Source organism: Bemisia tabaci, chromosome 6 (assembly GCF_918797505.1).
Source record: "Bemisia tabaci chromosome 6, PGI_BMITA_v3".
NCBI lineage: Eukaryota > Metazoa > Arthropoda > Insecta > Hemiptera > Aleyrodidae > Bemisia > Bemisia tabaci.
This window is the reverse complement of record NC_092798.1, coordinates 2,814,957-2,827,977: the sequence shown is the minus strand read 5'-3', so window position 1 is coordinate 2,827,977 and position 13,021 is coordinate 2,814,957. Positions and strand designations below refer to the sequence as shown.

General features: G+C 38.7%; 1 protein-coding gene and 1 long non-coding RNA gene across 2 annotated transcripts in view; one reads left to right on the top strand and one right to left on the bottom strand.

Annotated features, from left to right (window-relative positions):
- Nucleotides 1–7,812, bottom strand: part of LOC109032645 (very long chain fatty acid elongase 4) — a 37,295-nt gene extending 29,483 nt beyond the window's left edge. The window contains exon 1 of the mRNA XM_072301167.1: nt 7,643–7,812. The gene's annotated coding sequence lies outside the window, so the exon portion shown is untranslated. The remainder of the gene's footprint in view (nt 1–7,642) is intronic.
- The window catches only part of LOC109032639 (uncharacterized), a 61,210-nt gene extending 48,197 nt beyond the window's left edge, over nt 1–13,013 (top strand). Inside the window, exon 3 of the long non-coding RNA XR_011900028.1 lies at nt 11,506–13,013. This is a non-coding gene — a long non-coding RNA (uncharacterized lncRNA). The remainder of the gene's footprint in view (nt 1–11,505) is intronic.
- The last annotated feature ends 8 nt before the right edge of the window (nt 13,014–13,021 follow it).

Here is a 13,021-nt window from a genome sequence, read left to right as displayed (position 1 = left end):
TTGCGATTTTATAGCTCGCCGATGGGTGAAAATTCAATTCGCAAGAGTAACCACGTTGTGGAGAGGCCGAAAAACTGGGTTACACTCTATACGTTTGCGTGTCTACACCACGTGTATTGTGAGACATGAAAAAGTGGCATTTTTTGGCTAAAACATTACTTAGACATCTTGATCACTACGAGCTAATCAATCAAACGAATTATTTCTTGTCATAGCTGCATCTGGAAAAATGGGTTGGTTTCGATGATTTTTCAACTATCAGCGGCATAGTCAAAAATTTTTCTGTAAATGTGACCGTCCAGGATTATGGAACTTTAATCTACGGACGCAGGTTAAGTTTTGAGTAAATAAAATTATACGAGTCGGGTCGAAAAATTGGATTTTGATAATTTGATGGAACATTTTCTTGATCCAAAAAAAAACAAAAAAAAAGAATTGTGAACAGTTTAGTTCATTTTACAAGCCAACAGTGGGCGCAAATTTTCATCATGAACAATTTCACAGCCTGAAAATCATCACACTCAAAAGCCCAACTTTTTTAAACGTAAACTTCAAACCACTTTAACTAGTGCAGTCTGACAATGCGACGGTTTTTGTTCCAAAAAACTGCGTGCAATATTCCTTCATTATAAAGTATCAATACGGAATTTTGAGTTCTTGTGGACAAAGGCTATCCTTTTCCTGCGAATGGTCACAATTTTTCGTACCTTGAGTATTTTCAGCGTTCTTTCCTATACTGCCGTGCTACGGAAAAACGCCGTATGGGCCTTTAGACATTGCCATGTTACCTGTAACAAAAGCCGAATTTACCGGGAAAATTTTGAATATTATTTTTCAAAATTGTAAGACAATTTTGTTCGCAATTTGATTTAAAACACCTAAACTTTTCAAGGAAAAATACGAATAAGACACTTGTTTTACCCGGGAAAATATGGGAACTTCCGAATGTTCATACGGCGTTTTTCCTTAGCACGGCAGTACGAATCAGTTGTTTTATTATATAATTTCCATCAGTAAAGCTTTTTTTTTACTAGGTTCGGCTTTGAAGAGATTCTTCATATTCTTTTGATCTTTAAGTCTAGCTCCTAATCCAACCGTTTCCAGCGGGGCAACCCCGGATTTGATTGTTTTTAAGTCAAAAGAAGTTGAGAACGAGCTCTCGAGCTCACGAGCAGTCATTACGCGAACCATTGTAAGTATACATAATTTTTCAATTGGACGTGTTTATGCTAAAAAGAACTATGTGCACAAGATTTGCGCGAGACATAGTTCCTTTTAGCATAAATACGTCCAATTCAGCGCGTGATTATTGCGATCGAACGCTCGTTTCCGAAAAACGAAAAGTAATCGAGAGTAATTACCCGCACGTGAAACAAAGCCACGTATCCACGCGTCACCGTGAACCATACTAATGATGCTCTCTCCCACCATCCATGGCTCACACAGAATTACAGCCAGTAATGTTCGGGAGCATCAACAAAAGCGCCTATCCATCTCTGGCAATGTAAACCAAATACGTCGTTTCTGAAACTAGGCTGGTTCCCTTTCTTCCACACCAGAATTCGAATGCGAATAATTCCTTCCGGTTCCACTGTGCAGTGCGCGGCAAAAACCTCGAACCTGCATAGGACTTCTGTTTGAGATGAGGTGTTTTTGTGCTTTTCGGGCACCTTGGCGGAGCCTTGATTTAGAGTAAATATTTTCGGTAAATCGAAGCGGAGTATCGTTTCTGGTGGGCCTCGGGCTCAGTCCTACCGTGCTTAGGTAGAACGCCCTATGGACATCCGAACGTTGCCAAATTTCCTTCGATAAAATAACTAATTTTCAGGAAAACGTGCGAAAATGTTTTACCCAAATTATAAAGTAGTTGTATTTGCTATTTAATCGAAAGTACCTGAAAATTTCGGGAGGAAATATCCGTGACTTACTTCAGAAATGAATATTTTATCGATAGAAACTTGGCAGCATCTGTATGCAGAGTGTCGATTTGGAGCAGACGAGCCACTCAGGTACGCGAATTGCAGCGCGAGTGCTCGTGTCCTAAGGAAGAACCGCTTAACTGAAATGGAATCCATACGTAGATTTGTGGTTTATGCTTAGAATTTCGGCCTCGATGTGGATGGGTATTTCGAGTGCGGTGATGAAATTCTTCAATCGCTCATCTTGCGGCCAATGTCACGGCCGAATCTTCTCGGTAGTGATGAATCTTCAAAAAGTTAGTTTAGAGGAATCTATAGCAGATAGTGACACGGAGGATTCGGTAGTCAATAGATTGGATTCTACACCGGAAAAAAAAGGATGCTGATTTTACATTCTGCACCGAGATAAAAGTGAAGTTGATACAACATTCTGTATGTAAAAAAAGTGTGCGAGAACTCACAAAAAGCTAAATTACCCGCTACGACAGTTAGTTTTACATCTTGACATTACTAAAATTACTGCTGTGGAAGTTAATTCAGCATTTTGTAAGTTCTCGCACACTTTTTTACATCCAGAATGTTAAATCAACTTCACTTTTTTTTTCAGTGTGGATGTAAAAAGTGTGCGACAACTCACAAAACGCTGAATTAACCACCACAGCGGTTGGTTTTACATCTTGATATTGCTAATGTATTTGCTGTAGCGCAGCGGGTAATTAAGCGTTTTGTGAGTTGTCGCACACTTTTTTACATCTAAAATGTTGAATCGGCATTTTTTTCTTTTCTTTTTTTGCGGTGCATTTTATAATGAAGAACTATCAAAACTGCGATGCGTTTAACATTTAACCTCTTCTATCCACATAGCAAGATAGAATAGAAGCTAGATGTAGGAGGAAAATTCTAAAGATTAGAACAGTTTCATTCGATGGCCATAGCAAAGTGCGAAACCACGTATCTTGATTCGTCTTTTCCCGGACGAAGGAATGCAAATCAATGTCAAGTTTACAAAACTGACCCAAACAACTTGATTTGTCATAAGAATATACTAATTCAACTTTTGTCTACAACTTTCTTGATTTTAACGTGAGATCAGAAGAAGAATAAGTGACATTATTAGACAGAAATGACCGAGATCCTCCAGTTGAAATTTCAGTTTCTGAGAGGAAAGTTGGAAACATCGAAATTCAATTACGTTCTTTCGTAGGGGAAACGACGAACGGCGCTCAGTGGATCGAGAGAAGTCGGACCTGAAATTTTTGGCTAAAACTGCAAATTTGGATGTTTAATTCATCATATTTTAAATTTTAAGAGGTGCCTCTGGTAGAACATTTTACGAGAAAACTAATGGAACTACTTTTGAAATCTCAAATTTTTGTATAAAAGAGTTATGAGCTTTTAAAGTTTCCTAATTTTGTCCGACCTCCCCCAATGACTCGATCTATTGTGCGTCGGTATTCCAAAATTTCTGCTTCTCTTTCGTTTCTTCGAAGAGGAACGAGCCAACTTTACAGCTGGAAACTCAGAAATTTTCCCAGAAAGTTTTCAAAAAGTTATCTTTGTCCATAGGTTTGTCTATCAATTCCAATAATCGGCCCGCAAGGTTACATGACATTATCGGCGAGGCGTGAATGATCGATTGTCTAAATTTCCCCATCTTAAGTTGTGGTAAAGAACCGATTTTTAAGGTGTTCGTCGCGAACACCCTGTTTATCGATCCTTTTCCATCGGTTTAAACGGCAGATCAATCGATATATCGCAAAGCGCACGCCACGCCGCTGCATGAAATATACACCTGCTATGAAAACTTTGCACCCAACAAGAAGACAGGATAGGCGCGAGGTATTCATGAGTTGAGGTCTTCCTGGTAGATACCTCCGATATCTTGGCGATGAGGACCGATCAGAATTGCTGGTTATTGGTGATTCTGGATCATTGAACTTGGGGCGGGGAGGTGGGTGAGGGAGGGAGAGGAACGGCGAAAATGGACCGGGCAATAACGCCGCCGCCCATTATTTACAATCAGTGATGCAAGTGTGAATAACTCGATCATACCCATCCCGAACACAGCGTTGCCACAACTCCACGAATTTCCAGTCTTAGAGCGTTGAGTCATCTCGGGATCGATTTTCCAGAATTCAAGGAGTCCCTTGTAGACCCGAAACAGTGGCGTGGCGTGCTTGCGATACATCGATTGATCGGCCATTTAAATCTACAGAAAAGTATTGATAGACAGGGTGTTTGCAGCACACACTTTGATAATCGACTATTTACCACTGTTTCAAATGCGGAAATATCGATTGATCGGAAAGCACGCCACGCCACTGACCCAAAACCCAAGTAGCAGTGATTGCGATAAGTTGCGATTTGATCGGGTAATGTGCCGCAATTTTATCGACGTCGATTTATTTCAATATTATCGAATTATAAAAGGCTATAAGAAATTGTGTAGAAATTTGTGTGCTTTGGAAATCATTAAGTTTGATACGGAACCACCTTAATATTTACAAAACACACATTATATTTTCCTTTAATATATTTTTTTTTCATCAATTAAAATAAGAATAATCCATACAGGATGTGCAAACATTTCAAAATCATGAGTTGAATAACGCTGACTCTGCCAGATTAAATATTAGAGCCTAACACAAAGCGGAGCGGCGACGCACTGGCGCCTACAAACCTAACAGGGATACTTCACGCATTGTGCAACGCGTGAAGTATCCCTGTTAGGTTTGTAGGCGCCAATGCGTGTTTCACGCTGGCTACCCGCCTGTCACGCCGCTTGAAGCAACTATTTCACACCAGAGGTATTGCACAGTATCATACGAAACTGAAGGCGCTCTATGAAGGCATCCATCAAAAGTACGGAGCTTTCCTCGCAAAATAAATCAAGATACTACGGCCCAAAAAGAGAGCATCGGTCTAAAAACTCACTAAGTCCTAGCATCCGTAATTAGTAACGTTCAGCATACACTTTATCGCCTGGCTGTTGCTTAATCGCCATCGGCTGTAAAAGGCTATAAGAAATTGTGTAGCCGGCTATAGAAGCTATTGGAAATCTTACAGCCGGCTGTAGGTCTATGGTATTTTGGAACACAGATTCTACTGCCAATTTTTACCAGGGAAATGACCTGATCTGCTAAAATACATGCGTCTAACTGGGAACTGCAGCCTCATGACGTTCCAAGGCGGAAGATTATCTTGCTTCAAATTCTATTATTCTACAATTTCCCTTATCAGAAAAAAATCATGAAAAATATGGCAAACGCAGCTCGTTAAGCACTTTCACATAAAAAATTATCGTACAAATTCGTGGAATCTTCAGTTATAACTCAGCCAAAAAATGAAAGTTTTTCGGTCCCTATATTAGTCGTTCTTTCCTTAAATGACACCCCTGCTGAAGTTATGAGAGCCGAAGATGCAATACATCAACAGCCAAAGTACCTGCATCAGATTTTTTCCCAGTAATCTTTGATCAACATTTTCATGATCTCATTAAGTTTTTGATTCGCTATTCGGAATAGGTTGACCCAAGTACCGATAAATGTCCAACGGACGTTATCGGGGGGTCACGATACAATTTTGTAAAATTTTGTAATTTTTCTCTGATTTGAAGAATGAAGAAAAAGAATAAGGTTGATCTAAATGCACTTGAAAAGTTACAAAAATAAAAATGTAGTTTAACGTTCAGTGGCGTTATATGATTAAAATATTTCCAAACTCGACGTAAGCCGCTGGGTGGTATGTAGGTGGCGCAATATTCTGTACCATTTTTCCTTCAATTTTCAAGGTAGGCCAAAAATCATCCGCTGTGCTGGAATAGTTATATTATCCCGGCTATATAATTATATTATATCCGGAGATTCGTCGACTGCATTGCTTGTTGCTTGATGAATTATCGTGGATCCCGAGTAGTTGACGTATATCTGACCCTTTTTCTCTCCTAGCCTAGCTATCCTTTTCTATGGAAGTCTAAGTCATGTATGACTTCATAAATATCATAATGATGGTGTTCATTCTCTAAATCTCCCCAAACTTCCGAGGGTTTAATTATTATCCGAGTAAAAAAAAAATTGACAACTTTACATTTTTTTAAAGTTATTTCACACGTTCGATAATTTCTTGTGAAATGTCATGAAATTTCAAAACATGAAATTTCACTTTCCATCTCTGAAAAAAGAAAAGAAAAAAAACAGTTGCTAAGTAATCACATTACTCAAATCTTCATAAGAAGTATTCTAAATTTCAAAATTTTAAAAATTTCACGGAAAGCTGTGGTAACATCAAATTGTATAGCTGTCTATGTAACTGCACTAAGCGGGCTAGCTCGGAACGGCCACCTTGCGGCAACATCCGGCAACGAGGAGTCTTCCTGAGACACTAACCTCATTCTCAACCCGAACTCGGGGCCCGAGTAAGCCACCAGACCAAATTAGCTTCGCGGAAACACCGCATTATTCGCACTCCCGCATTATTCTTATTAAATCGACATCGGTTTTGGACTGACGCAGCAATTTCATCGCCCGCGAGGAGTGAGTCCCCACATGCACGCGCACCGAAACATACTGCCGCGTTCGAGAAAAACGCCGTAAGGACCCTCCGACGTCGCCAAATTTCGCCCGATCAAATGTGAATTTTACGGATAACTCGAGAATATTTTCGGTCGTAATATTCAGAGAATATCACTCGCCATGAAATCTAGATAATCTGAAAACGACAGGAAAAAATATTCAGAGATGTTCTTAGAAATTAATATTCTATCGGGGTAAGTTTGGCCACGTTGGAAAGACATACGGCGCGTTTCCTTAGCACGGCAGTATGTGAGGTCATACCGCCTGCTCTTCTGTTGGCATCGGGCGATGACTTCGGGAAAAGCGAGAGAAGGCGATAGTGAAAAACTGGCCAAGAAGGCGTATTTTATTCGCGGAAATTCACTTTCAGTCGAGAACAATAAGTCCTGCCTCCGATTTGAAGGATTCGGATTGAATATGAATGATTTCGTATGAATTTTTGGGGGAAAAAACGGAATACCTCAGCTGGACGTCCAGTGGGTGAGATATAAGTCACTGTCGGCAATGTTTCGGGAGCAAATGAGAACAATGCTATTCAAATGGGAATATTCTTAGAAGACTGATTTAGTGACTACGTCATCCTTGCGGTTCGACTTATCGATGTTCGATGGCTATCGTATAGTTTCAATGTAAACGATCAGTAGCAAGACGTGAATGATCGATTATCGATATTTTCCCATTTGAAGCTGTGGTAAGGAATCGATTTTTGAGGTGTTCGTTGTGAACATCATGTTTATCGATCCTTTTCCATAGGTTTAAATGGCGAATCAATCGATGTATCGCAAAGCACAAGTACACCACGCCTTTGTAAACGATTAAATATGATCTCAAGTCAAAATTTCGAATTTCGAATTTCAAGACGATCCTGCTGGGTTTTCATCCAAAAAGATATCCAGTCAGTCTTGGTCACAAAATCTTGGATGATCTACTAAGTGGCGTTTTCTGACGGGATATTTAAAGGAAGCAGAATTGACTGGCATAGCTAAATTTGAACAAAACACAAGAACAAGACACAAGACGCTATTCCACCTTCAATTAGGGGTTGGTTAAATAAACCCTTTATGATCGGTAGAACACTATGCGCTTATGGTTCAAGACCGACGTTTTTTTCTCGATGTGTCCTCGTAAAAAAATACTAAGCACAGAACTTACCAAAAGTAGGTGATTTGGAGTCCAGCCCAGTCTTAAAAATCCAGCATGGAAATTGTTCCGGAAGGAAACACTTAAACACCGAGGTCTGTCTCAGAAGAGAATCCTTGGAGGAAATCGCGCTGTGTCTAGTGTTTTCGATCGACTGGCCGCAAGTTTTCCGAAAGACCAAGCGTGTAAGCGCCCGGAAAAATAAATAACATTCTTCAAGTATTGTTTTCATTTGCTCTGACGGAAAAGCAGCTTGTAAAAACAACAATTATAGTGTACTGCACACGCACCGCACCTTCGACACTGGCTGAAGCGTTACTCGTCTACTCCATCGTTCTGTGGGAAAACGCCGTGCTAACATCCAAAAGTTCCCAAATTACTGCAGGAAAATGCCGAACTTTCTTGACATTTATGTACATTTTTCCGTGAAATTTTTAAGAATTTTAATAACAATAATTATCGACGGTCGAGTTACAATTCCATTGTACAGCGTTGCTTGATGAAGTATTAAAAAAGAAAAAAAATACGCTAAACAACCGTTAAAATTCTAGTACGTGTGAGTTCCCAGAACAAGGCCGGATTAAGGGGGTGGCCACATGGGTCGCGGCCCATGGCGGCAAATTTTGCAATTTTTTCAAATGAAGGTATAAAAAAATCGGATTCAGAAAAAAATGATCCATGAGAAAAGGGGACGAAATCTCTCTTTCCTGAGAGTAAAGTAATTTCTAATTTTGTCGTTTTTCGGTGATACAAGAAATAGCATCTTCAATTAGTAGAGTGAAGAGAGGAACTAAATAGGTACGCAAGTTGGCCTGGAGCTCAACGCATAGAGGAATGATGACGAGGACTTGAGATGAAAAAGACAAGCCCTCGGCACGGCGATCGGCATGTAACACATATTAGCGCCTACAAGACTGCATGAATACTTCACCCATTGCGCCAAACACAATGCGGTCAGGAGCGGTTGGCATGAAACGTATGGCGTCTACAAGACTGCAGGAATGCTTCACGCATTGCGCCAATCACATTGCGATCAGCGCGGCGCAGCGGCGGAAGTTAAAATTATTAAACCACATTTATGTTTGTTCTTTCATAATATTTTGGTTCATTTCCTATAAATGGAGGACCTTGTCCACATAGAGATAGGTTTACGGAGCTTAACTTTCGCGCCAAGTTCCGTGACATTTTGCTAGTAGTGTTGACAGGGCTTTCGCAAAAAAATGTATCCAACACGAGTAGGTAAACGTGTCTTATGCACCCCCCCCCCTCCGGCACGTTCACTTGATGGTTTTTATTAGCGTTTCAAAACGAATTAGAAGGGGGCGGCCCATGAGCGGCAAGTAGGTAAATCCGGCCCTGGCCCAGACAGTTTGTGTTATTCTTTACGTGTTTAAATGAAATTTAAGCTTCAAAAAAATTGCCCTTTAAAAAAGAAATTACCGTAAAAATTGCTCTATTTTATAAATTAGGTACTCATATTCATGCTGAATACTTAATAAACTGCAAAATATGCAACATAAAGTACTAAACTTTTATAAAACTTTATGTAAAATCTTGATCAAAAGTTGCCTAAAGATACAATGACGAAAATGTTTTAAAAATGCTGGTTGGAATTTTACATGTAAAAAATAAATAAATAAAAATAAAAAATAAAAATTAGGAAGGCCAAATTCGCGTACCTATTTCAAGTTTTTTTCAATATGTTTCTCTTCAAAATCCAAGAGTTGTTTATGCATCTATATAATATCAACTCCCCTGGACAATAAATCTGTACTATGGGGTACCCTAGAAACGAAAATGTAAAAGTATTGTGAGTAATTATATGAATAAAGGCACACTATTATTATAATATTTTTATTATTGCTATTTTATATAAAGACAATGTTCCTCGGATTTATTTCATGGATTACTTTGACATTGCCGCTGACCAAAATTTGTAACGAGATTTTGCTCACGATCATTGGATCATTTGATGGCGAATTCAGGTATTAAGCTATCCAAGACAAGCCGGAAAACTAGCCGCCGTTATTGAACGAAAAATATTCATTGAGACTTGTTGACGGTCTTAAAATTAAGTTTACAAAATCCGGTTGGTTTCACATCAGCGACAAGTCAATTAAGATCCAAACGTTGAATGAACTTGACTGGGCGTCTTTGACACACCGACCCAAATCACCAAATTTTAAACAAAAGCCGCGATGATCAATTTGTTGAATCTGGTTTCCGGTTTGCTCGTAGTTGCGCTTGCCAATTTTATTTTTATTTTTGGTAGGTACGTTATTCCCTCTAGATGAAAAAATCCTTGTTTAATTGAAGCCTTCGCCGTGCATAGAGAAAGACGCATTGGACCACAAAAATACGAAATTGAATAATGACATACCGGAGGATATAGAGGTTTTTTTTAAAAAAAAGCTGCTGCAATTTTTGTAAGAAGAAAAAAAAAAAAAAAAAAAAAAAAAAAAAACCAGAAAGTCGAAAACGAAGCCAGAGACATGACAATATTATTAAAGTTCTTCGGGAGGAAAATTTTTTAAAGTATAATATGCCGGCTCATAAAGTTTTACGCCTGTTTAGTGCTACCGTCCTAGGAAAAACGCCGTTTAAGCATTCTGATGTTGCCAAATTTCCTCGCGGCAAATGTGTATTTCTAAGGAAAGTTATGAACATTTTTCCTTGAAATTTTTAGATATTTTAGATCAAGTAAATTACGAACAAGATTGTCTGAAAAAGCCGGAAGAAGAATCTTCACAACTTTCCCAATAAATTCGTATTTTACCAAGAGAAAGTTGACCACGGCTGACGTTTCAAGCGAGCATTTTTTCTTAGCACAATTCACAATTCCCCCTTCACAATTTTCCCTTTAGGGAAGGAGCCGCTCAAGGAACGACTTTGACTAGATCCCTAGTGCCAAATCCAAGAGTCGATTCCTTTAACTTTCTGTCAAATTGATCAAATCAGGAGCCCTTTAATAAAAATGTATTGCTCTTACTGGAGGAAAATATGAAGCCAAACTGAGGGTCTGTGTAAAATTTTGCTTGATGTTTGGCAACACTGGGCATTGAGTATGAGAGCATGCCTCAGGATTCAATCCGGGAAACGACAGCCCAGGACCATCCCAGTATGGCAGGGATCTCATCTTATCGCCTCGGAAACCTGTAACAGGGAAACAAATGACTCATAAATCGTTGAGAGTCAGCGGTGCAGAAAAGTAATTCCTTCCACGTTTTTCCAGGATCCGGAGGAGAAAATAAATCAACCCCTAAAAAACTTTCTACCTTTCAACCAGACAATGGACCACCAGGAAAAGTGCGAATTTAAGCATTATGATGTATGAAGCCAAACCTTTGACAGACTCTTCATACTCTCAAAGAGCCATTTCATGAAAAAAAAGAAGAAAAAAACTAGGTTCATAATATAAAAATTTGAAGACTGTGGGCTTTTTTACAAAATTTTACCTGCTGTCAGCCAAAGAATCACAAAATCAGCTTAGGTGGTAAATCTATAAATCAGGGTGTCTACAAATCTGGAATTTCCAGAAAGTCCGGAAATAGTACTGATATTTTAAAAGCGATCCGGGAGTACTGAAAAAGTGCTGAAATTCCGCAAGAAGGTCCAGAATTTTTGTGTCATTTTGTCAATGTTTGAGCAAGAAATTCAAATTTTTGAAATCTTTAGAATTTTTTATCAAATGAATGTACCGAAATCGTACTGAAATTCCCCGCTGAAGAGGTACTGAAGTTCTTGGGAATGTACTGAAAAAGTACTGTAAAAGTACTGATTTTTGGCCAGCCTGTTTTAGTAGACACCCTGGTAAGTACAATTGGACAAAAAACACCTGATGAGCTCAAAATGATGGTGCTTTCTTTTTGTTTTAGATTTTCTGAGAAGTAGAAGCTACTATCACCTGAACTTTGACAAATCTTTAGCTGAGTGCATCTTCAAGTGTGACAGTTTTTCTCTCAATCTCACAGTCCACAGGCTGTTGTCATCGAAACAGGTCATTTCAATTGTGATCAACTACACCTTGTCAAAGGTTGATTAAATCGGTAAATTGATGTAATTCATGAATTATTAGGCTTTTATCTGGTACACAGAATGATGTAATTGAAAGGTGAATGACTCAGAACTAAATGAGACTAATCTAAACCATCAGCACATTTCAACCCTTGTAGAGCTTTTTCAAGCTGTGGCAACATTAGTTTGTTGGAATTGTTTAATACGATTGGGATGAAGTTCAAAATTTTTTGGCTGCACCTCTAGGTTGAACTATTGGCTCTGATTTTAAATTAAGATTTTATATTGAGGCATCATTGATCAGATAGAAGGTGTTTCAAATGAAGCTAATGGTTTGAAACAAATTATAACTAACTATAGCCGCTGGTAGATTTTCTGAATTGTAGATTATTGATGAATAGGCCTTAATATTCTTAATCAAATGAATATAAAATCTTAGAATGAAAAATAGGTATGTTCATGCTGCCACAATGGCCATCTGATGAATGCTGTAATAATTAATAGCTAGCAAGTCACTGAACTTCTCTCTTCCTTATTTCTCTAAAAAAATGAAAAAAATGTAATATTGTCAATTATCCCTTTTCTGTTGATTAAATTGTTCAAACTTTGATTAAACAGTTTTCCATGGCAATGTTTTTAAGTGAGTTCTTTCTCGAGGCACCTGTGGACTTCTGGGTGCAACAAACGAAAATCATCCAGGAGTATCATACATCAATGGATTCATTATGGCTTTGATTGTCTAATTATAGGAAAATTTGCACAAATTAATATCGATTGAATTAAAAAATGTTGAAAAAACACAAGCAGTCGTTGTTTTTCCGGTAAGCCGCGGTGATAAGAAATGCTGGTCGGTTCACACTTGGTTTAAGTCTCAATTTACGTCCCTTTGTGAATATTATTCAAGAGTATGAAACATTAATGGATTCACTATGGCTTTGACTACCTGTTCATAGCAAAATTTGCACAAATTAATATCGATTGAATTAAAAAATGTCGAAAAAACACAAGCAGTTCTTGATTTCTCCATAAGCCACCATGATAATAAATGCCGTTGGGTCCACACTTGGTTCACACTTTTCGGAGCACAAGCGGCTCGGAAAGGCCCGTTCATGGATTGACTGCATCGGCACTCCAGTACATTGTACTCTATGGTCCTTCCATAGGGAACTGTAGTTCTGCTTTGGGGGACTGATTTTGGAATTGAAGATAAAAATTGATCCCTTTTAAATTTTTTGAAACTTTCTTTTCTTCACGTAGAATTTTAGTGCGAGGGTGCATGGCTCCCCTCTCCAATCCCCCTTCACTCTGCTCTCTAGAGACACTTAAAAAAATGCTCATACTGCCAAAAAGGCAATCATTTCCATATGAAAAATGGAA